Source organism: Pseudophryne corroboree, chromosome 3 (genome assembly GCF_028390025.1).
Source record: "Pseudophryne corroboree isolate aPseCor3 chromosome 3, aPseCor3.hap2, whole genome shotgun sequence".
NCBI classification, from domain to species: Eukaryota; Metazoa; Chordata; class Amphibia; order Anura; family Myobatrachidae; genus Pseudophryne; species Pseudophryne corroboree.
In genome coordinates this window covers 126671402-126691336 of record NC_086446.1, presented here as the reverse complement: position 1 = coordinate 126691336, position 19935 = coordinate 126671402, and the positions used below count along the sequence as shown (strand labels likewise).

General features: G+C 42.0%; 13 non-coding genes and 55 pseudogenes across 13 annotated transcripts; all 68 read left to right on the top strand.

Annotated features, from left to right (window-relative positions):
* The first annotated feature begins 55 nt into the window (after positions 1–55).
* Positions 56–174, top strand: LOC134896121 (5S ribosomal RNA; annotated as a pseudogene).
* A 107-nt stretch (positions 175–281) lies between these two features.
* Positions 282–400, top strand: LOC134898221 (5S ribosomal RNA; annotated as a pseudogene).
* Positions 401–507: 107 nt separating this feature from the next.
* LOC134896318 (5S ribosomal RNA) lies at positions 508–626 on the top strand (annotated as a pseudogene).
* A 107-nt stretch (positions 627–733) lies between these two features.
* On the top strand, positions 734–852 carry LOC134888995 (5S ribosomal RNA; annotated as a pseudogene).
* A 107-nt stretch (positions 853–959) lies between these two features.
* Positions 960–1078, top strand: LOC134894114 (5S ribosomal RNA; annotated as a pseudogene).
* Positions 1079–1185: 107 nt separating this feature from the next.
* LOC134897212 (5S ribosomal RNA) lies at positions 1186–1304 on the top strand (annotated as a pseudogene).
* Positions 1305–1411: 107 nt separating this feature from the next.
* On the top strand, positions 1412–1530 carry LOC134891290 (5S ribosomal RNA; annotated as a pseudogene).
* A 107-nt stretch (positions 1531–1637) lies between these two features.
* Positions 1638–1756, top strand: LOC134892311 (5S ribosomal RNA; annotated as a pseudogene).
* A 107-nt stretch (positions 1757–1863) lies between these two features.
* Positions 1864–1982, top strand: LOC135070713 (5S ribosomal RNA). The gene has a single exon (XR_010256866.1). It is a non-coding gene; the product is annotated as a 5S ribosomal RNA (ribosomal RNA).
* Positions 1983–2089: 107 nt separating this feature from the next.
* LOC134893972 (5S ribosomal RNA) lies at positions 2090–2208 on the top strand (annotated as a pseudogene).
* A 107-nt stretch (positions 2209–2315) lies between these two features.
* Positions 2316–2434, top strand: LOC134897743 (5S ribosomal RNA; annotated as a pseudogene).
* A 107-nt stretch (positions 2435–2541) lies between these two features.
* LOC134897396 (5S ribosomal RNA) lies at positions 2542–2659 on the top strand (annotated as a pseudogene).
* Positions 2660–2766: 107 nt separating this feature from the next.
* LOC134891786 (5S ribosomal RNA) lies at positions 2767–2885 on the top strand (annotated as a pseudogene).
* Positions 2886–2992: 107 nt separating this feature from the next.
* Positions 2993–3111, top strand: LOC134894594 (5S ribosomal RNA; annotated as a pseudogene).
* A 107-nt stretch (positions 3112–3218) lies between these two features.
* LOC134896131 (5S ribosomal RNA) lies at positions 3219–3337 on the top strand (annotated as a pseudogene).
* Positions 3338–3444: 107 nt separating this feature from the next.
* On the top strand, positions 3445–3562 carry LOC134898066 (5S ribosomal RNA; annotated as a pseudogene).
* Positions 3563–3669: 107 nt separating this feature from the next.
* LOC135070653 (5S ribosomal RNA) lies at positions 3670–3788 on the top strand. The gene has a single exon (XR_010256809.1). It is a non-coding gene; the product is annotated as a 5S ribosomal RNA (ribosomal RNA).
* A 107-nt stretch (positions 3789–3895) lies between these two features.
* Positions 3896–4014, top strand: LOC134894593 (5S ribosomal RNA; annotated as a pseudogene).
* Positions 4015–4121: 107 nt separating this feature from the next.
* On the top strand, positions 4122–4240 carry LOC135070866 (5S ribosomal RNA). The gene has a single exon (XR_010257018.1). It is a non-coding gene; the product is annotated as a 5S ribosomal RNA (ribosomal RNA).
* Positions 4241–4347: 107 nt separating this feature from the next.
* Positions 4348–4466, top strand: LOC134895324 (5S ribosomal RNA; annotated as a pseudogene).
* A 107-nt stretch (positions 4467–4573) lies between these two features.
* Positions 4574–4692, top strand: LOC134891134 (5S ribosomal RNA; annotated as a pseudogene).
* A 107-nt stretch (positions 4693–4799) lies between these two features.
* Positions 4800–4918, top strand: LOC134894113 (5S ribosomal RNA; annotated as a pseudogene).
* A 107-nt stretch (positions 4919–5025) lies between these two features.
* Positions 5026–5144, top strand: LOC134896757 (5S ribosomal RNA; annotated as a pseudogene).
* Positions 5145–5251: 107 nt separating this feature from the next.
* LOC134889030 (5S ribosomal RNA) lies at positions 5252–5370 on the top strand (annotated as a pseudogene).
* A 107-nt stretch (positions 5371–5477) lies between these two features.
* On the top strand, positions 5478–5596 carry LOC134892310 (5S ribosomal RNA; annotated as a pseudogene).
* Positions 5597–5703: 107 nt separating this feature from the next.
* Positions 5704–5822, top strand: LOC134896699 (5S ribosomal RNA; annotated as a pseudogene).
* A 107-nt stretch (positions 5823–5929) lies between these two features.
* On the top strand, positions 5930–6048 carry LOC134895323 (5S ribosomal RNA; annotated as a pseudogene).
* A 107-nt stretch (positions 6049–6155) lies between these two features.
* Positions 6156–6274, top strand: LOC135070712 (5S ribosomal RNA). Its single transcript, XR_010256865.1, has one exon. It is a non-coding gene; the product is annotated as a 5S ribosomal RNA (ribosomal RNA).
* Positions 6275–6381: 107 nt separating this feature from the next.
* On the top strand, positions 6382–6500 carry LOC134893971 (5S ribosomal RNA; annotated as a pseudogene).
* A 107-nt stretch (positions 6501–6607) lies between these two features.
* On the top strand, positions 6608–6726 carry LOC134897993 (5S ribosomal RNA; annotated as a pseudogene).
* A 107-nt stretch (positions 6727–6833) lies between these two features.
* On the top strand, positions 6834–6951 carry LOC134896078 (5S ribosomal RNA; annotated as a pseudogene).
* A 107-nt stretch (positions 6952–7058) lies between these two features.
* LOC135066594 (5S ribosomal RNA) lies at positions 7059–7177 on the top strand. Its single transcript, XR_010252837.1, has one exon. It is a non-coding gene; the product is annotated as a 5S ribosomal RNA (ribosomal RNA).
* Positions 7178–7284: 107 nt separating this feature from the next.
* LOC134894592 (5S ribosomal RNA) lies at positions 7285–7403 on the top strand (annotated as a pseudogene).
* Positions 7404–7510: 107 nt separating this feature from the next.
* Positions 7511–7629, top strand: LOC134891005 (5S ribosomal RNA; annotated as a pseudogene).
* A 107-nt stretch (positions 7630–7736) lies between these two features.
* LOC134894911 (5S ribosomal RNA) lies at positions 7737–7855 on the top strand (annotated as a pseudogene).
* A 107-nt stretch (positions 7856–7962) lies between these two features.
* Positions 7963–8081, top strand: LOC134888428 (5S ribosomal RNA; annotated as a pseudogene).
* Positions 8082–8188: 107 nt separating this feature from the next.
* Positions 8189–8307, top strand: LOC134895465 (5S ribosomal RNA; annotated as a pseudogene).
* A 333-nt stretch (positions 8308–8640) lies between these two features.
* Positions 8641–8759, top strand: LOC135066593 (5S ribosomal RNA). Its single transcript, XR_010252836.1, has one exon. It is a non-coding gene; the product is annotated as a 5S ribosomal RNA (ribosomal RNA).
* A 107-nt stretch (positions 8760–8866) lies between these two features.
* LOC134896183 (5S ribosomal RNA) lies at positions 8867–8985 on the top strand (annotated as a pseudogene).
* Positions 8986–9092: 107 nt separating this feature from the next.
* LOC135070865 (5S ribosomal RNA) lies at positions 9093–9211 on the top strand. Its single transcript, XR_010257017.1, has one exon. It is a non-coding gene; the product is annotated as a 5S ribosomal RNA (ribosomal RNA).
* A 107-nt stretch (positions 9212–9318) lies between these two features.
* Positions 9319–9437, top strand: LOC134895251 (5S ribosomal RNA; annotated as a pseudogene).
* Positions 9438–9544: 107 nt separating this feature from the next.
* Positions 9545–9663, top strand: LOC134895858 (5S ribosomal RNA; annotated as a pseudogene).
* Positions 9664–9770: 107 nt separating this feature from the next.
* Positions 9771–9888, top strand: LOC134898114 (5S ribosomal RNA; annotated as a pseudogene).
* A 107-nt stretch (positions 9889–9995) lies between these two features.
* On the top strand, positions 9996–10114 carry LOC135071048 (5S ribosomal RNA). The gene has a single exon (XR_010257190.1). It is a non-coding gene; the product is annotated as a 5S ribosomal RNA (ribosomal RNA).
* A 107-nt stretch (positions 10115–10221) lies between these two features.
* On the top strand, positions 10222–10340 carry LOC134896679 (5S ribosomal RNA; annotated as a pseudogene).
* A 107-nt stretch (positions 10341–10447) lies between these two features.
* Positions 10448–10566, top strand: LOC134897039 (5S ribosomal RNA; annotated as a pseudogene).
* Positions 10567–10673: 107 nt separating this feature from the next.
* LOC135066189 (5S ribosomal RNA) lies at positions 10674–10792 on the top strand. The gene has a single exon (XR_010252444.1). It is a non-coding gene; the product is annotated as a 5S ribosomal RNA (ribosomal RNA).
* A 107-nt stretch (positions 10793–10899) lies between these two features.
* LOC134893241 (5S ribosomal RNA) lies at positions 10900–11018 on the top strand (annotated as a pseudogene).
* Positions 11019–11125: 107 nt separating this feature from the next.
* Positions 11126–11244, top strand: LOC134896756 (5S ribosomal RNA; annotated as a pseudogene).
* A 107-nt stretch (positions 11245–11351) lies between these two features.
* Positions 11352–11470, top strand: LOC134895530 (5S ribosomal RNA; annotated as a pseudogene).
* Positions 11471–11577: 107 nt separating this feature from the next.
* Positions 11578–11696, top strand: LOC134890972 (5S ribosomal RNA; annotated as a pseudogene).
* A 107-nt stretch (positions 11697–11803) lies between these two features.
* On the top strand, positions 11804–11922 carry LOC135070864 (5S ribosomal RNA). Its single transcript, XR_010257016.1, has one exon. It is a non-coding gene; the product is annotated as a 5S ribosomal RNA (ribosomal RNA).
* Positions 11923–12029: 107 nt separating this feature from the next.
* On the top strand, positions 12030–12148 carry LOC134896056 (5S ribosomal RNA; annotated as a pseudogene).
* A 107-nt stretch (positions 12149–12255) lies between these two features.
* LOC134896041 (5S ribosomal RNA) lies at positions 12256–12374 on the top strand (annotated as a pseudogene).
* A 107-nt stretch (positions 12375–12481) lies between these two features.
* LOC134897592 (5S ribosomal RNA) lies at positions 12482–12599 on the top strand (annotated as a pseudogene).
* Positions 12600–12706: 107 nt separating this feature from the next.
* Positions 12707–12825, top strand: LOC134894961 (5S ribosomal RNA; annotated as a pseudogene).
* Positions 12826–12932: 107 nt separating this feature from the next.
* LOC134895109 (5S ribosomal RNA) lies at positions 12933–13051 on the top strand (annotated as a pseudogene).
* Positions 13052–13158: 107 nt separating this feature from the next.
* LOC134891247 (5S ribosomal RNA) lies at positions 13159–13277 on the top strand (annotated as a pseudogene).
* A 332-nt stretch (positions 13278–13609) lies between these two features.
* LOC134896416 (5S ribosomal RNA) lies at positions 13610–13728 on the top strand (annotated as a pseudogene).
* Positions 13729–13835: 107 nt separating this feature from the next.
* On the top strand, positions 13836–13954 carry LOC134894356 (5S ribosomal RNA; annotated as a pseudogene).
* A 107-nt stretch (positions 13955–14061) lies between these two features.
* Positions 14062–14180, top strand: LOC134889612 (5S ribosomal RNA; annotated as a pseudogene).
* A 106-nt stretch (positions 14181–14286) lies between these two features.
* On the top strand, positions 14287–14405 carry LOC135064695 (5S ribosomal RNA). Its single transcript, XR_010250997.1, has one exon. It is a non-coding gene; the product is annotated as a 5S ribosomal RNA (ribosomal RNA).
* Positions 14406–14512: 107 nt separating this feature from the next.
* On the top strand, positions 14513–14631 carry LOC135069603 (5S ribosomal RNA). The gene has a single exon (XR_010255782.1). It is a non-coding gene; the product is annotated as a 5S ribosomal RNA (ribosomal RNA).
* Positions 14632–14738: 107 nt separating this feature from the next.
* Positions 14739–14857, top strand: LOC134896165 (5S ribosomal RNA; annotated as a pseudogene).
* A 107-nt stretch (positions 14858–14964) lies between these two features.
* On the top strand, positions 14965–15083 carry LOC134896853 (5S ribosomal RNA; annotated as a pseudogene).
* Positions 15084–15190: 107 nt separating this feature from the next.
* On the top strand, positions 15191–15309 carry LOC135070613 (5S ribosomal RNA). The gene has a single exon (XR_010256770.1). It is a non-coding gene; the product is annotated as a 5S ribosomal RNA (ribosomal RNA).
* Positions 15310–15416: 107 nt separating this feature from the next.
* LOC134895989 (5S ribosomal RNA) lies at positions 15417–15535 on the top strand (annotated as a pseudogene).
* Positions 15536–15642: 107 nt separating this feature from the next.
* LOC134898015 (5S ribosomal RNA) lies at positions 15643–15761 on the top strand (annotated as a pseudogene).
* The last annotated feature ends 4174 nt before the right edge of the window (positions 15762–19935 follow it).

The following is a 19935-nucleotide window of genomic DNA, read 5'->3' as shown; positions in this document are numbered from 1 at the left end:
CATTTATGTACCAGTAGTTAGAAGTAGAAAAGTTCTAACAGAAACCACAAAGCTCATCTACAGCCACCCCACACTGGATACGCCCAATCTCATCTGATCTTGGAAGCTAAGCAGAGTTGGGCCTGGTTAGCACTTGGATGGGAGACCACCTGGCAATGCAAGGTGCTGTAGGTATCTTTATACTGCCAACACTGTTCTGTTGATGCATTCCAATTTCAAAATTATTCATTTATGTACCAGTAGTTAGAAGTAGAAAAGTTCTAACAGAAACCACGAAGCTTGTCTACAGCCACTCCACACTGTATACGCCCAAACTCATCTGATCTTGGAAGCTAAGCAGTGTTGGGCCTGGTTAGTGTTTGGATTGGAGACCACCTGAAAATACAAGGTGCTGCAAGTATCTTTATACTGCCAACACCGTTCTGTTGATGCATTCCAATTTCAAAATTATTCATTTATGTACCAGTAGTTAGAAGTAGAAAAGTTATTACAGAAAGCACAACGCTTGTCTACAGCCACGCCACACTGGATACGCCCAATCTCATCTCATCTTGGAAGCTAAGCAGTATTGGGCCTGGTTAGTACTTGCATGGGAGACCACCTGGGAGTTCAAGGTGCTGTAGGTATCTTTATACTGCCAACACTGTTCTGTTGATGCATTCCATTTTCAAACTTATTCATTTATGTACCAGTAGTTAGAAGTAGAAAAGTTATAACAGAAACCATGAAAATCATCTACAGCCACTCCACACTGGATACACCCAATCTCATCTGATCTTGGAAGCTAAGCTGTGTTGGGCCTGGTTCGTACTTGGATGGGAGACCACCTGGGAATACAAGGTGCTGTAGGCATTTTAATACTGCCAACACCGTTCTGTTGATGCATTCCATTTTCAAACTTATTCATTTATGTACCAGTAGTTAGAAGTAGAAAAGTTCTAACAGAAACCACACAGCTCATGTACAGCCACACCACACTGGATACGCCCAATCTCATCTGATCTTGGAAGCTAAGCAGTGTTGGGCCTGGTTAGCACTTTGATGGGAGACCACCTGAGAATACAAGGTGCCGTAGGTATCTTTATATTGCCAACACTGTTCTGTTGATGCATTCCATTTTCAAACTTATTCATTTATGTACCAGTAGTTAGAAGTAGAAAAGTTATAATAGAAACCACAAAGCTTATCTACAGCCACCCCACACTGGATACGCCCAAACACATCTGATTTTGGTAGCTAAACAGTGTTGGGCCTGGTTAGTTCTTGGATGGGAGACCACCTGAGAATACAAGGTGCTGCAGGTATCTTTATACTGCCAACACTGTTCTGTTGATGCATTCCATTTTCAAACTTATTCATTTATGTACCAGTAGTTAGAAGTAGAAAAGTTCTAACAGAAACCACAAAGCTCATCTACAGCCACACCACACTGGATACGCCCAGTCTCATCTGATCTTGGAAGCTAAGCAGTGTTGGGCCTGGTTAGTACTTGGGTAGTAGACCACCTGGGAATACAAGGTGCTGTAGTTATTTTTATACTGCCAACACCGTTCTGTTGATGCATTCCATTTTCAAACTTATTCATTTATGTACCAGTAGTTAGAAGTAGAAAAGTTATAACAGAAACCACGAAGCTCATCTACAGCCACCCCACACTGGATACGCCCAATTTCATCTGATCTTGGAAGCTAACCAGTGTTGGGCCTGGTTAGTACTTGGATGGGAGACCACCTGGGAATACGTGGTGCTGCAGGTATCTTTATACTGCCAACACTGTTCTGTTGATCCATTCCATTTTCAAACTTATTCATTTATGTACCAGTAGTTAGAAGTAGAAAAGTTATAACAGAAGCCACGAAAATCATCTACAGCCACTCCACACTGGATACACCCAATCTCATCTGATCTTGGAAGCTAAGCTGTGTTGGGCCTGGTTAGTACTTGGATGGGAGACCACCTGGGAATACAAGGTGCTGTAGGCATTTTAATACTGCCAACACCGTTCTGTTGATGCATTCCATTTTCAAACTTATTCATTTATGTACCAGTAGTTAGAAGTAGAAAAGTTCTAACAGAAACCACAGAGCTCATGTACAGCCACACCACACTGGATACGCCCAATCTCATCTGATCTTGGAAGCTAAGCAGTGTTGGGCCTGGTTAGTACTTTGATGGGAGACCACCTGAGACTACAAGGTGCCGTAGGTATCTTTATACTGCCAACACTGTTCTGTTGATGCATTCCATTTTCAAACTTATTCATTTATGTACCAGTAGTTAGAAGTAGAAAAGTTATAATAAAAACCACAAAGCTTATCTACAGCCACCCCACACTGGATACGCCCAAACACATCTGATTTTGGTAGCTAAGCAGTGTTGGGCCTGGTTAGTTCTTGGATGGGAGACCACCTGAAAATACAAGGTGCTGCAGGTATCTTTATACTGCCAACACCGTTCTGTTGATGCATTCCATTTTCAAACTTATTCATCTATGTACCAGTAGTTAGAAGTAGAAAAGTTCTAACAGAAACTACAATACTCAACTACAGCCACACCACATGGGATATGCCCAATCTCTTCTGATCTTGGAAGCTAAGCAGTGTTGGGCTTGGTTCGTACTTGGATGGGGACCACCTGGGAATACAAGGTGCTGTCGTTATTTTTATACTGCCAACACCGTTCTGTTGATGCATTCCATTTTCAAACTTATTCATTTATGTACCAGTAGTTAGAAGTAGAAAAGTTCTAACAGAAACCACAAAGCTCATTTACAGCCACACCACACTGGATACGCCCAATCTCATCTGATCTTGGAAGCTAAGCAGTGTTGGGCCTGGTTTGTACTTGGATGGGAGAACACCTGGGAATACAAGGCGCTGTAGGTATTTTTATACTGCCAACACCGTTCTGTTGATGCATTCCATTTTTAAACTTATTCATTTATGTACCAGTAGTTAGAAGTAGAAAAGTTCTAACAGAAACCACAAAGCTCATCTACAGCAACACCACACTGGATATGCCCAATCTCATCTGATCTTGGAATCTAAGCAGTGTTGGGCCTGGTTAGTACTTGGGTGGTAGACCACCTGGGAATACAATGTGCTGTAGTTATTTTTATACTGCCAACACCGTTCTGTTGATGCATTCCATTTTCAAACGTATTCATTTATGTACCAGTAGTTAGAAGTAGAAAAGTTCTAACAGAAACCACACAGCTCATTTACAGCCACACCACGCTGGATACGCCCAATCTCATCTGATCTTGGAAGCTAAGCACTGTTGGGCCTGGTTAGTTCTTGGATGGGAGACCACCTGAAAATACAAGGTGCTGCAGGTATCTTTATACTGCCAACACCGTTCTGTTGATGCATTCCATTTTCAAACTTATTCATCTATGTACCAGTAGTTAGAAGTAGAAAAGTTCTAACAGAAACCACAATACTCAACTACAGCCACACCACATGGGATATGCCCAATCTCTTCTGATCTTGGAAGCTAAGCAGTGTTGGGCTTGGATCGTACTTGCATGGGGACCACCTGGGAATACAAGGTGCTGTCGTTATTTTTATACTGCCAACACCGTTCTGTTGATGCATTCCATTTTCAAACTTATTCATTTATGTACCAGTAGTTAGAAGTAGAAAAGTTCTAACAGAAACCGCAAAGCTCATTTACAGCCACACCACACTGGATACGCCCAATCTCATCTGATCTTGGAAGCTAAGCAGTGTTGGGCCTGGTTTGTACTTGGATGGGAGACCACCTGGGAATACAAGGCGCTGTAGGTATTTTTATACTGCCAACACCGTTCTGTTGATGCATTCCATTTTTAAACTTATTCATTTATGTACCAGTAGTTAGAAGTAGAAAAGTTCTAACAGAAACCACAAAGCTCATCTACAGCAACACCACACTGGATATGCCCAATCTCATCTGATCTTGGAATCTAAGCAGTGTTGGGCCTGGTTAGTACTTGGGTGGTAGACCACCTGGGAATACAATGTGCTGTAGTTATTTTTATACTGCCAACACCGTTCTGTTGATGCATTCCATTTTCAAACGTATTCATTTATGTACCAGTAGTTAGAAGTAGAAAAGTTCTAACAGAAACCACACAGCTCATTTACAGCCACACCACACTGGATACGCCCAATCTCATCTGATCTTGGAAGCTAAGCAGTGTTGGGCCTGGTTAGTACTTGGGTGGTAGACCACCTGGGAATACAAGGTGCTGTAGTTATTTTTATACTGCCAACACCGTTCTGTTGATGCATTCCATTTTCAAACTTATTCATTTATGTACCAGTAGTTAGAAGTAGAAAAGTTATTACAGAAACCACAAAGCTTGTCTACAGCCACGCCACACTGGATACGCCCAATCTCATCTCATCTTGGAAGCTAAGCAGTGTTGGGCTTGGTTAGTACTTGCATGGGAGACCACCTGGGAGTTCAAGGTGCTGTAGGTATCTTTATACTGCCAACACTGTTCTGTTGATGCATTCCATTTTCAAACTTATTCATTTATGTAATAGTAGTTAGAAGTAGAAAAGTTATAACAGAAGCCACGAAAATCATCTACAGCCACTCCACACTGGATACACCCAATCTCATCTGATCTTGGAAGCTAAGCTGTGTTGGGCCTGGTTCGTACTTGGATGGGAAACCACCTGGGAATACAAGGTGCTGTAGGCATTTTAATACTGCCAACACCGTTCTGTTGATGCATTCCATTTTCAAACTTATTCATTTATGTACCAGTAGTTAGAAGTAGAAAAGTTCTAACAGAAACCACACAGCTCATGTACAGCCACACCACACTGGATACGCCCAATCTCATCTGATCTTGGAAGCTAAGCAGTGTTGGGCCTGGTTAGCACTTTGATGGGAGACCACCTGAGAATACAAGGTGCCGTAGGTATCTTTATATTGCCAACACTGTTTTGTTGATGCATTCCATTTTCAAACTTATTCATTTATGTACCAGTAGTTAGAAGTAGAAAAGTTATAATAGAAACCACAAAGCTTATCTACAGCCACCCCACACTGGATACGCCCAAACACATCTGATTTTGGTAGCTAAGCAGTGTTGGGCCTGGTTAGTTCTTGGATGGGAGACCACCTGAGAATACAAGGTGCTGCAGGTATCTTTATACTGCCAACACTGTTCTGTTGATGCATTCCATTTTCAAACTTATTCATTTATGTACCAGTAGTTAGAAGTAGAAAAGTTCTAACAGAAACCACAAAGCTCATCTACAGCCACACCACACTGGATACGCCCAATCTCATCTGATCTTGGAAGCTAAGCAGTGTTGGGCCTGGTTAGTACTTGGGTAGTAGACCACGTGGGAATACAAGGTGCTGTAGTTATTTTTATACTGCCAACACCGTTCTGTTGATGCATTCCATTTTCAAACTTATTCATTTATGTACCAGTAGTTAGAAGTAGAAAAGTTATAACAGAAACCACGAAGCTCATCTACAGCCACCCCACACTGGATACGCCCAATTTCATCTGATCTTGGAAGCTAACCAGTGTTGGGCCTGGTTAGTACTTGGATGGGAGACCACCTGGGAATACGTGGTGCTGCAGGTATCTTTATACTGCCAACACTGTTCTGTTGATCCATTCCATTTTCAAACTTATTCATTTATGTACCAGTAGTTAGAAGTAGAAAAGTTATAACAGAAACCACGAAGCTCATCTACAGCCACACCACACTGGATACGCCCAAACTCATCTGATCTTGGAAGCTAAGCAGTGTTGGGCCTGGTTAGTGTTTGAATTGGAGACCACCTGAAAATACAAGGTGCTGCAGGTATCTTTATACTGCCAACACCGTTCTGTTGATGCATTCCATTTTCAAACTTATTCATTTATGTACCAGTAGTTAGAAGTAGAAAAGTTATTACAGAAACCACAAAGCTTGTCTACAGCCACGCCACACTGGATACGCCCAATCTCATCTCATCTTGGAAGCTAAGCAGTGTTGGGCTTGGTTAGTACTTGCATGGGAGACCACCTGGGAGTTCAAGGTGCTGTAGGTATCTTTATACTGCCAACACTGTTCTGTTGATGCATTCCATTTTCAAACTTATTCATTTATGTACCAGTAGTTAGAAGTAGAAAAGTTATAACAGAAGCCACGAAAATCATCTACAGCCACTCCACACTGGATACACCCAATCTCATCTGATCTTGGAAGCTAAGCTGTGTTGGGCCTGGTTAGTACTTGGATGGGAGACCACCTGGGAATACAAGGTGCTGTAGGCATTTTAATACTGCCAACACCGTACTGTTGATGCATTCCATTTTCAAACTTATTCATTTATGTACCAGTAGTTAGAAGTAGAAAAGTTCTAACAGAAACCACAGAGCTCATGTACAGCCACACCACACTGGATACGCCCAATCTCATCTGATCTTGGAAGCTAAGCAGTGTTGGGCCTGGTTAGTACTTTGATGGGAGACCACCTGAGACTACAAGGTGCCGTAGGTATCTTTATACTGCCAACACTGTTCTGTTGATGCATTCCATTTTCAAACTTATTCATTTATGTACCAGTAGTTAGAAGTAGAAAAGTTATAATAGAAACCACAAAGCTTATCTACAGCCACCCCACACTGGATACGCCCAAACACGTCTGATTTTGGTAGCTAAGCAGTGTTGGGCCTGGTTAGTTCTTGGATGGGAGACCACCTGAAAATACAAGGTGCTGCAGGTATCTTTATACTGCCAACACCGTTCTGTTGATGCATTCCATTTTCAAACTTATTCATCTATGTACCAGTAGTTAGAAGTAGAAAAGTTCTAACAGAAACCACAAAACTCAACTACAGCCACACCACATGGGATATGCCCAATCTCATCTGATCTTGGAAGCTAAGCAGTGTTGGGCCTGGTTCGTACTTGGATGGGGACCACCTGGGAATACAAGGTGCTGTCGTTATTTTTATACTGCCAACACCGTTCTGTTGATACATTCCATTTTCAAACTTATTCATTTATGTACCAGTAGTTAGAAGTAGAAAAGTTCTAACAGAAACCACAAAGCTCATTTACAGCCACACCACACTGGATACGCCCAATCTCATCTGATCTTGGAAGCTAAGCAGTGTTGGGCCTGGTTTGTACTTGGATGGGAGACCACCTGGGAATACAAGGTGCTGTAGGTATTTTTATACTGCCAACACCGTTCTGTTGATGCATTCCATTTTTAAACTTATTCATTTATGCACCAGTAGTTAGAAGTAGAAAAGTTCTAACAGAAACCACAAAGCTCATCTACAGCAACACCACACTGGATATGCCCAATCTCATCTGATCTTGGAATCTAAGCAGTGTTGGGCCTGGTTAGTACTTGGGTGGTAGACCACCTGGGAATACAATGTGCTGTAGTTATTTTTATACTGCCAACACCGTTCTGTTGATGCATTCCATTTTCAAACGTATTCATTTATGTACCAGTAGTTAGAAGTAGAAAAGTTCTAACAGAAACCACACAGCTCATTTACAGCCACACCACACTGGATATGCCCAATCTCATCTGGTCTTGGAAGCTAAGCAGTGTTGGGCCTGGTTAGTACTTGGGTGGTAGACCACCTGGGAATACAAGGTGCTGTAGTTATTTTTATACTGCCAACACCGTTCTGTTGATGCATTCCATTTTCAAACTTATTCATTTATGTACCAGTAGTTAGAAGTAGAAAAGTTATTACAGAAACCACAAAGCTTGTCTACAGCCACGCCACACTGGATACGCCCAATCTCATCTCATCTTGGAAGCTAAGCAGTGTTGGGCTTGATTAGTACTTGCATGGGAGACCACCTGGGAGTTCAAGGTGCTGTAGGTATCTTTATCCTGCCAACACTGTTCTGTTGATGCATTCCATTTTCAAACTTATTCATTTATGTACCAGTAGTTAGAAGTAGAAAAGTTATAACAGAAGCCACGAAAATCATCTACAGCCACTCCACACTGGATACACCCAGTCTCATCTGATCTTGGAAGCTAAGCTGTGTTGGGCCTGGTTAGTACTTGGATGGGAGACCACCTGGGAATACAAGGTGCTGTAGGCATTTTAATACTGCCAACACCGTTCTGTTGATGCATTCCATTTTCAAACTTATTCATTTATGTACCAGTAGTTAGAAGTAGAAAAGTTCTAACAGAAACCACAGAGCTCATGTACAGCCACACCACACTGGATACGCCCAATCTCATCTGATCTTGGAAGCTAAGCAGTGTTGGGACTGGTTAGTACTTTGAAGGGAGACCACCTGAGAATACAAGGTGCCGTAGGTATCTTTATACTGCCAACACTGTTCTGTTGATGCATTCCATTTTCAAACTTATTCATTTATGTACCAGTAGTTAGAAGTAGAAAAGTTATAATAGAAACCACAAAGCTTATCTACAGCCACCCCACACTGGGTACGCCCAAACACAACTGATTTTGGTAGCTAAGCAGTGTTGGGCCTGGTTAGTTCTTGGATGGGAGACCACCTGAAAATACAAGGTGCTGCAGGTATCTTTATACTGCCAACACCGTTCTGTTGATGCATTCCATTTTCAAACTTATTCATCTATGTACCAGTAGTTAGAAGTAGAAAAGTTCTAACAGAAACCACAAAGCTCATTTACAGCCACACCACACTGGATACGCCCAATCTCATCTGATCTTGGAAGCTAAGCAGTGTTGGGCCTGGTTTGTACTTGGATGGGAGACCACCTGGGAATACAAGGTGCTGTAGGTATTTTTATACTGCCAACACCGTTCTGTTGATGCATTCCATTTTTAAACTTATTCATTTATGTACCAGTAGTTAGAAGTAGAAAAGTTCTAACAGAAACCACAAAGCTCATGTACAGCAACACCACACTGGATATGCCCAATCTCATCTGATCTTGGAATCTAAGCAGTGTTGGGCCTGGTTAGTACTTGGGTGGTAGACCACCTGGGAATACAATGTGCTGTAGTTATTTTTATACTGCCAACACCGTTCTGTTGATGCATTCCATTTTCGAACGTATTCATTTATGTACCAGTAGTTAGAAGTAGAAAAGTTCTAACAGAAACCACACAGCTCATTTACAGCCACACCACACTGGATACGCCCAATCTCATCTGATCTTGGAAGCTAAGCAGTGTTGGGCCTGGTTAGTACTTGGGTGGTAGACCACCTGGGAATACAAGGTGCTGTAGTTATTTTTATACTGCCAACACCGTTCTGTTGATGCATTCCATTTTCAAACTTATTCATTTATGTACCAGTAGTTAGAAGTAGAAAAGTTCTAACAGAAACCACGAAGCTCATCTACAGCCACCCCACACTGGATACGCCCAATTTCATCTGATCTTGGAAGCTAACCAGTGTTGGGCCTGGTTAGTACTTGGATGGGAGACCATCTTGGAATACATGGTGCTGCAGGTATCTTTATACTGCCAACACTGTTCTGTTGATCCATTCCATTTTCAAACTTATTAATTTATGTAACAGTAGTTAGAAGTAGAAAAGTTATAACAGAAACCAAGAAGCTCATCTACAGCCACACCACACTGGATACGCCCAAACTCATCTGATCTTGGAAGCTTAGCAGTGTTGGGCCTGGTTAGTGTTTGGATGGGAGACCACCTGAAAATACAAGGTGCTGCAGGTATCTTTATACTGCCAACACCGTTCTGTTGATGCATTCCATTTTCAAACTTATTCATTTATGTACCAGTAGTTAGAAGTAGAAAAGATCTAACAGAAACCACAAAACTCAACTACAGCCACACCACATGGGATATGCCCAATTTCTTCTGATCTTGGAAGCTAAGCAGTGTTGGGCCTGGTTCGTACTTGGATGGGGACCACCTGGGAATACAAGGTGCTGTCGGTATTTTTTTACTGCCAACACCGTTCTGTTGATGCATTCCATTTTCAAACTTATTCATTTATGTTCCAGTAGTTAGAAGTAGAAAAGTTCTAACAGAAACCACAAAGCTCATTTATAGCCACACCACACTGGATACGCCCAATCTCATCTGATCTTGGAAGCTAAGCAGTGTTGGGCCTGGTTTGTACTTGGATGGGAGACCACTTGGGAATACAAGGTGCTGTAGGTATTTTTATACTGCCAACACCGTTCTGTTGATGCATTCCATTTTTAAACTTATTCATTTATGTACCAGTAGTTAGAAGTAGAAAAGTTCTAACAGAAACAACGAAGCTCATCTACAGCCACACCACACTGGATACGCCCAAACTCATCTGATCTTGGAAGCTAAGCAGTGTTGGGCCTGGTTAGTGTTTGAATTGGAGACCACCTGAAAATCCAAGGTGCTGCAGGTATCTTTATACTGCCAACACCGTTCTGTTGATGCATTCCATTTTCAAACTTATTCATTTATGTACCAGTAGTTAGAAGTAGAAAAGTTATTACAGAAACCACAAAGCTTGTCTACAGCCACGCCACACTGGATACGTCCAATCTCATCTCATCTTGGAAGCTAAGCAGTGTTGGGCCTGGTTAGTACTTGCATGGGAGACCACCTGGGAGTTCAAGGTGCTGTATGTATCTTTATACTGCCAACACTGTTCTGTTGATGCATTCCATTTTCAAACTTATTCATTTATGTACCAGTAGTTAGAAGTAGAAAAGATATAACAGAAACCACGAAAACCATCTACAGCCACTCCACACTGGATACACCCAATCTCATCTGATCTTGGAAGCTAAGCTGTGTTGGGCCTGGTTAGTACTTGGATGGGAGACCACCTGGGAATACAAGGTGCTGTAGGTATTTTAATACTGCCAACACCGTTCTGTTGATGCATTCCATTTTCAAACTTATTCATTTATGTACCAGTAGTTAGAAGTAGAAAAGTTCTAACAGAAACCACACAGCTCATGTACAGCCACACCACACTGGATACGCCCAATCTCATCTGATCTTGGAAGCTAAGCAGTTTTGGGCCTGGTTAGTACTTTGATGGGAGACCACCTGAGAATACAAGGTGCCGTAGGTATCTTTATACTGCCAACACTGTTCTGTTGATGCATTCCATTTTCAAACTTATTCATTTATGTACCAGTAGTTAGAAGTAGAAAAGTTATAATAGAAACCACAAAGCTTATCTACAGCCACCCCACACTGGATACGCCCAAACACATCTGATTTTGGTAGCTAAGCAGTGTTGGGCCTGGTTAGTTCTTGGATGGGAGACCACCTGAGAATACAAGGTGCTGCAGGTATCTTTATACTGCCAACACTGTTCTGTTGATGCATTCCATTTTCAAACTTATTCATTTATGTACCAGTAGTTAGAAGTAGAAAAGTTCTAACAGAAACCACAAAGCTCATTTACAGCCACACCACACTGGATATGCCCAATCTCATCTGATCTTGGAATCTAAGTAGTGTTGGGCCTGGTTAGTACTTGGGTGGTAGACCACCTGGGAATACAATGTGCTGTAGTTATTTTTATACTGCCAACACCGTTCTGTTGATGCATTCCATTTTCAAACGTATTCATTTATGTACCAGTAGTTAGAAGTAGAAAAGTTCTAACAGAAACCACACAGCTCATTTACAGCCACACCACACTGGATACGCCCAATCTCATCTGATCTTGGAAGCTAAGCAGTGTTGGGCCTGGTTAGTACTTGGGTGGTAGACCACCTGGGAATACAATGTGCTGTAGTTATTTTTATACTGCCAACACCGTTCTGTTGATGCATTCCATTTTCAAACGTATTCATTTATGTACCAGTAGTTAGAAGTAGAAAAGTTCTAACAGAAACCACACAGCTCATTTACAGCCACACCACACTGGATACGCCCAATCTCATCTGATCTTGGAAGCTAAGCAGTGTTGGGCCTGGTTAGTACTTGGGTGGTAGACCACCTGGGAATACAAGGTGCTGTAGTTATTTTTATACTGCCAACACCGTTCTGTTGATGCATTCCATTTTCAAACTTATTCATTTATGTACCAGTAGTTAGAAGTAGAAAAGTTCTAACAGAAACCACAAAGCTCATCTACAGCCACCCCACACTGGATACGACCAATTTCATCTGATCTTGGAAGCTAACCAGTGTTGGGCCTGGTTAGTACTTGGATGGGAGACCACCTGGGAATACATGGTGTTGCAGGTATCTTTATACTGCCAACACTGTTCTGTTGCTCCATTCCATTTTCAAACTTATTCATTTATGTACCAGTAGCTAGAAGTAGAAAAGTTATAACAGAAACCACGAACCTCATCTACAGCCACACCACACTGGATATGCCCAAACTCATCTGATCTTGGAAGCTAAGCAGTGTTGGGCCTGGTTAGTGTTTGGATGGGAGACCACCTGAAAATACAGGGTGCTGCTGGTATCTTTATACTGCCAACACCATTCTGTTGATGCATTCCATTTTCAAACTTATTCATTTATGTACCAGTAGTTAGAAGTAGAAAAGTTCTAACAGAAACCACAAAACTCAACTACAGCCACACCACATGGGATATGCCCAATCTCTTCTGATCTTGGAAGCTAAGCAGTGTTGGGCCTGGTTCGTACTTGGATGGGGACCACCTGGGAATACAAGGTGCTGTCGGTATTTTTATACTGCCAACACCGTTCTGTTGATGCATTCCATTTTCAAACTTATTCATTTATGTACCAGTAGTTAGAAGTAGAAAAGTTCTAACAGAAACCACAAAGCTCATTTACAGCTACCCCACACTGGATACGCCCAATTTCGTCTTATCTTGGAAGCTAAGCAGTGTTGGGCCTGGTTTGTACTTGGATGGGAGACCACCTGGGAATACAAGGTGCTGTAGGTATTTTTATACTGCCAACACCGTTCTGTTGATGCATTCCATTTTTAAACGTATTCATTTATGTACCAGTAGTTAGAAGTAGAAAAGTTCTAACAGAAACCACAAAGCTCATTTACAGCCACACCACACTGGATACGCCCAATCTCATTTGATCTTGGAAGCTAAGCCGTGTTGGGCCTGGTTAGTACTTGGGTGGTAGACCACCTGGGAATACAAGGTGCTCTAGTTATTTTTATACTGCCAACACCGTTCTGTTGATGCATTCCATTTTCAAACTTATTCATTTATGTACCAGTAGTTAGAAGTAGAAAAGTTCTAACAGAAACCACGAAGCTCATCTATAGCCACCCCACACTGGATACGCCCAATCTCATCTGATCTTGGAAGCTAAGCAGTGTTGGGCCTGGTTAGTACTTGGATGGGAGACTACCTGGGAATACAAGGTGCTGTAAGTATCTTTATACTGCCAACACTGTTCTGTTGATGCATTCAATTTTCAAACTTATTCATTTATGTACCAGTAGTTAGAAGTAGAAAGTTATAACAGAAACCACGAAGCTCATCTACAGCCACCCCACACTGGATGAGACCAAACTCATCTGATCTTGGAAGCTAAGCAGTGTTGGGCATGGTTAGTGTTTGTATGGGAGACCACCTGTAAATACAAGGTGCTGCAGGTATCTTTATACTGCCAACACCGTTTTGTTGATGCATTCCATTTTCAAACGTATTCATTTATGTACCAGTAGTTAGAAGTAGAAAAGTTCTAAACGAAACCACAAAGCTCAACTACAGCCACACCGCATGGGATACGCCCAATCTCATCTGATCTTGGAAGCTAAGCAGTGTTGGGCATGGTTCGTACTTGTATGGGAGACCACCTGGGAATACGAGGTGCAGTAGGTATTTTTATACTGCCAACACCGTTCTGTTGATGCATTCCATTTTCAAACGTATTCATTTATGTACCAGTAGTTAGAAGTAGAAAAGTTCTAACAGAAATCGCAAAGCTCATTTACAGCCACACCACACTGGATAAGCCCAATCTCATCTGATCTTGGAAGCTAAGCAGTGTTGGGCCTGGTTAGTACTTGGGTTGTAGACCACCTGGGAATACAAGGTGCTGTAGGTATTTTTATACTTCCAACACCGTTCTGTTGATGCATTCCATTTTCAAACTTATTCATTTATGTACCAGTAGTTAGAAGTAGAAAAGTTCTAACAGAAATCACAAAGCTCATTTACAGCCACACCACACTGGATACGCCCAATCTCATCTGATCTTGGAAGCTAAGCAGTGTTAGGCCTGGTTAGTACTTGGATGGGAAACCACCTGGGAATACAAGGTGCTGTACGTATTTTTATACTGCCAACTCCGTTCTGTTGATGCATTCCATTTTCAAACTTATTCATTATGTACCAGTAGTTAGAAGTAGAAAAGTTCTAACAGAAAACATAAAGCTCATCTACAGCTACACCACACTTGATACACCCGATCTCATCTGATCTTGGAAGCTAAGCAGTGTTGGGCCTGGTTAGTACTTGGATGGGAGACCACCTGGGAATACAAGGTGCTGTAGGTATTTTTATACTGCCAACACCGTTCTGTTGATGCATTCCATTTTCAAATTTATTCATTTATGAACCAGTAGCTAGAAGTAGAAAAGTTCTAACAAAAACTGCGAAGCTCATCTACAGCCACACCACACTGGATACGCCCAATCTCATTTGATCTTGGAAGCTAAGCAGTGTTGGGCCTGGTTAGTACTTGGATGGGAGACCACCTGGGAATACAAAGTGCTGTAGGTATTCTTATACTGACAACAGCGTTCTGTTGATGCATTCCATTTTCAAACTTATTCATTTATGAACCAGTAGTTAGAAGTAGAAACGTTCTAACAGAAACAAGAAATCTCATCTACAGTCAAACCATACTGGATTTGCCCAATCTCATCTGATCTTGGAATCTAAGCAGTGTTGGGCCTGGTTAGTACTTGGGTGGTAGACCACCAGGGAATACAAGATGCTGTAGGTATTTTTATACTGCCAACACCGTTCTGTTGATGCATTCCATTTTCAAACTTTTTCATTTATTTACCAGTAGTTAGAAGTAGAAAAGTTCTAACAGAATCCACAAAGCTCATCTACAGCCACTCAACACTGGATACGCCAAATCTCATCTGATCTTGGAAGCTAAGCAGTGTTGGGCCTGGTTAGTACTTGGATGGGAGACCACCTGGGAATACAAGGTGATTTAGGTATTTTTACACTGCCAACACCGTTCTGTTGATGCATTCCATTTTCAAACAGATTCATTTATGTACCAGTAGTTAGAAGTAGAAAAGTTCTAACAGAAACCACAAAGATTATCTACAGCCACACCACACTGGATACGCCCAATCTCATCTGATCTTGGAAGTTAAGCAGTGTTGGGCCTGGTTAATACTTGGGTGGGAGACCACCTGGGAATACAAGGAGCTGTAGGTATTTTCATACTGCCAACACCGTTCTATTGATGCATTCCATTTTCAAACTTATTCATTTATGTACCAGTAGTTAGAAGTAGAAAAGTTCTAACAGAATCCACAAAGCTCAACTACAGCCACTCAACACTGGATACGCCAAATCTCATCTGATCTTGGAAGCTAAGCAGTGTTGGGCCTGGTTAGTACTTGGATGGGAGACCACCTGGGAATACAAGGTGCTTTAGGTATTTTTATACTGCCAACACCGTTCTGTTGATGCATTCCATTTTCAAACAGATTCATTTATGTACCAGTAGTTAGAAGTAGAAAAGTTCTAACAGAAATAACAAAGCGCATCTGCAGGCACACCACACTGGATATGCCCAATCTCAACTGATCTTGGAAGCTAAGCAGTGTTGAGCCTGGTTAGTACTTGGGTGGTAGACCACCTGTGAATACAAGGTGCAGTAGGTGTTTTTATACTGCCAACACCGTTCTGTTGATGCATTCCAATTTTAAACTTATTCATTTATGTACCAGTACTTAGAGGTAGAAAAGTTCTAACAGAACTGGCTCTGTGGGGCTGGTCTCTTCCAAGTGCTGCTGGGATTTCTAAGTGTGAGTTGGAAACAGTAAAAAGGTGAACTCTGATTAATCTCTGTCTATCCATATAGGGATAGTAATTTTGTGAGAAAGTAATCGGATTCTGATTGATTGTTTGTATCTATACTGTTTCTTTTTGTTTTAATATACCTGTACTGGGTTTTTTTTGTTTTTTTTCTTTTGGAGGGAAAAAATAAAAAAACAAATAAAGTGTGAGGTGATAGCCAGAGGGGTTAACTCAGGTGTGAGTAATCAGGAGTAATCAGGAGGGAGAGGGGCTGATTGAAGCAGCTGGGTGAGCCTATATAAGCAGTGACTAGACTCTTGGAGCCTGCTCTGTGGGGCTGGTCTCTTCCAAGTGCTGCTGGGATTTCTTAGTGTGAGTTGGAAACAGTAAAAAGGTGAACTCTGATTAATCTCTGTCTATCCATATAGGGATAGTAATTTTGTGAGAAAGTAATCTGATTCTGATTGATTGTTTGTATCTATACTGTTTCTTTTTGTTTTAATATATCTGTACTGGGTTTTTTTTGTTTTTTTTTCTTTTGGAGGAAAAAAAAAAAACCAAATAAAGTGTGAGGTGATAGCCAGAGGGGTTAACTCAGGTGTGAGTAATCAGGAGTAATCAGGAGGGAGAGGGGCTGATTGAAGCAGCTGGGTGAGCCTATATAAGCAGTGACTAGACTCTTGGAGCCTGCTCTGTGGGGCTGGTCTCTTCCAAGTGCTGCTGGGATTCTAAGTGTGAGTTGGAAACAGTAAAAAGGTGAACTCTGATTAATCTCTGTCTATCCATATAGGGATAGTAATTTTGTGAGAAAGTAATCTGATTCTGATTGATTGATTGATTGTTTGTATCTATACTGTTTCTTTTTGTTTTAATATATCTGTACTGGGTTTTTTTTGTTTTTTTTCTTTTGGAGGGAAAAAAATAAAAAAACAAATAAAGTGTGAGGTGATAGCCAGAGGGGTTAACTCAGGTGTGAGTAATCAGGAGGGAGAGGGGCTGATTGAAGCAGCTGGGTGAGCCTATATAAGCAGTGACTAGACTCTTGGAGCCTGCTCTGTGGGGCTGGTCTCTTCCAAGTGCTGCTGGGATTTCTAAGTGTGAGTTGGAAACAGTAAAAAGGTGAGTTTTATAATACACAATCAGGAACACACATTTACAGTACCATTAAACTTCTGGTGAGGCTGCAAGGGGCTGACCTTGTGAGTGAGTGAGAGGGTCTCTTACTTGGAGTAGCAGAGGGGCTGTGATTGTGCGGGTGTGAGGGGCATTTTTTTTTCTTTTTTTTTTCTTCTTAGCAGGAGCTGGAAGCCGAGTGAAAAGGAGGAGCAGTGAGCTGGAACAACTGCAACTGCTAAGTGGAGTATAGGTGCCGCAGGAGAGAGTACTACGGCTGCATAAAAGTGAAGGACAAAGAGCCGCACAAAGATAGATAAGTATAAGCCAGCTTAATTATTGTATAAGTGATATTGCTTGTCTTCTATTTTTTATTTTTGCTGCTTTTTCTTTGAGTGTAACAGGGAGTTAGACCTTGCAAACAATATGGGAGGGGCTGTGATTGAGGACCTCACTCAGTGCATGTCATGCAAGATGTATGCACACCAGGAGCTACCGGCCCAGTGTGAATACATCTGCACGAGGTGTGTGCGAACGGTTTCCCTGGAAGCCCAGGTAACTGATCTAGAGCAAACCGTTACGCGACTGAGGGAGATTCACAATCTTGAGCGTAGTTTAGACAGAACGGTGGAGGAGTTGCGGGAGGGGTCACTGGTAGAAGAGGATGATGATCAGGTAGCCAGTTGGGTCACAGTTAGAAGGAAGAAAAAGAGGGGGAGGCACGACATCTCTGAACTATCAAACCCGAACAAATTTGCCCGATTGGATGAGGAATCGGAGGATGATAGTGAAGAAATGACGGTGCCGGAGGAGACTGCTCCCTCTAGCATCCAGAGGTGCGGTCCCTCTGGCGCGGTTGGGATAAAAGATAGAGAGGTACCTAGTCAAATGGTGGTGGTAGGGGATTCTATCATCAGGAAGGCAGATAGGGCAATCTGCTACCGGGACCGTGATCGCCGTACAGTCTGTTGTCTCCCGGGTGCTCGGGTACGGCACATCGCGGACCGGGAAGATAGATTGTTGGGAGGGGCTGGCAAAGACCCGGCGTTCTTGGTGCACGTTGGCACCAATGACAAAGTTAGCGGAAGGTGTGATGTCCTTAAGAAAGACTATAGGTACTTAAGAATGAAACTGAAGGCAAGGACATCTAAGGTAATATTCTCGGAATTATTACCCGTGCCACGCGCTAGTCCAGGGAGGCAATGGGAGATTAGGGAGGTAAATGTGTGGCTTAGGGATTGGTGCAGGAAAGAGGGGTTTGTGTACCTGGAACACTGGGCGGACTTCTCAGTCAGGCGCCATCTCTTTTGTCGTGACGGATTGCACCTGACTGAGGAGGGGGCAGCGGTGCTGGGGGGAAGGATGGTTAGAAGGTTGGAGGAGATTTTAAACTAGGAGCCTGGGGGGAGGGTTTAGCTAGAAACTACGGGTCATGCAGTGAGAATAGTGGGGATGGCGGTAGTAAACGAAATGGGGGAGAAGTTGGGGGGAGGGTAAGAGCAGGCAGTAAGGTTACTAACATGGGTACTAAAAGGGATTTTACCAAAGCACTAACCAATGACGATTACAGGTCATCCTTGCCACATAAGGTGAAAGATGTCCCTAACGCAAGGGAAAATACTTATCTTAGTTGTATGTATGTAAACGCCAGAAGCATTACTGGTAAAAAGGGTGAACTAGAAATACTTGCAGCAAGCAAACAGTATGATATTATAGGCATTACTGAAACTTGGTGGGATGAATCTCATGATTGGACAGTCAATCTAGAGGGCTATACACTGTTTAGGAGAGAAAGACTAAATAAAAAGGGTGGAGGGGTGTGTCTGTACGTAAAGCCGTTTTTAAAACCTAATATATGGGAAGATATTCAGGAGGGGACTGTAGACACTGTTGAGACATTATGGGTAGAAATTGCATGCGGGGAAAAAGGAACAAAAAAGTTAGTATTGGGTGTATGCTGTAGGCCGCCTGGTATCAACGCATCTGATGATGAATTGTTACTAAAGCAAATTGAAAAAGCAGCAGGAGTAGGAGACATAGTAGTGATGGGAGATTTTAACTATCCAGAGATAAACTGGAAAAACGATTCATGTGATACTGCTAGGGGCAGTATGTTTTTAAACACACTAAATGATAACTACCTAGTCCAACTAATTGAGGAACCAACTAGGTACAATGCAATCTTAGACCTGGTATTAACAAACAATCAGGATTTGGTATCGGGTATTATAGTAGGGGAACCCATAGGAAACAGCGACCACAATATGGTCACATTCAATATCAGTTTCTACAAACAGCCCTATACTGGCTCAACTAGGACTTTAAACTTTAGCAAAGCAAGTTTTGAAAAGATGAGGGTATTTTTCAGGGATATTGAATGGGAAAGTTTGTTTTTAGGACAAAATACTACGGAGAAATGGGAGGTACTAAAATTCCTGCTAGCTAAAAATACACTCAAATATATTCCTATGAGTAGCAAAAAAGGGAATAAAAATCATTAATCGATGTGGCTTAACAAAAAGATTAAGGAATTTATGGGCAAGAAAAGGCGAGCATTTAAAAAATACAAATCTGACGGGGAAGCAGTCATTTCAGCACTATAAGGAATGTAACAAAAATTGCAAAAAGGAAATAAGAGCGGCTAAAGTAGAAACTGAAAAACTAGTAGCAAAGCGAATCCCAAAAAATTCTTTAAATACATTAATAGCAAGAGATTAAAAAAGGAGAGCATAGGCCCTTTGAAAGACAAGTTAGGAGTCTTAAGCAAAAATGATAATGACATAGCGGACACACTAAATGAGTTTTTTTCAACAGTATTCACTAGAGAGTGTCACAACTGAGGGCCTGAGCTGACGGGAGGCAGCCTCAGTTGTAGGGGCTGAGATGTACCGGAACCTGGGAGGTTGTATCAGACCCCTGGACATG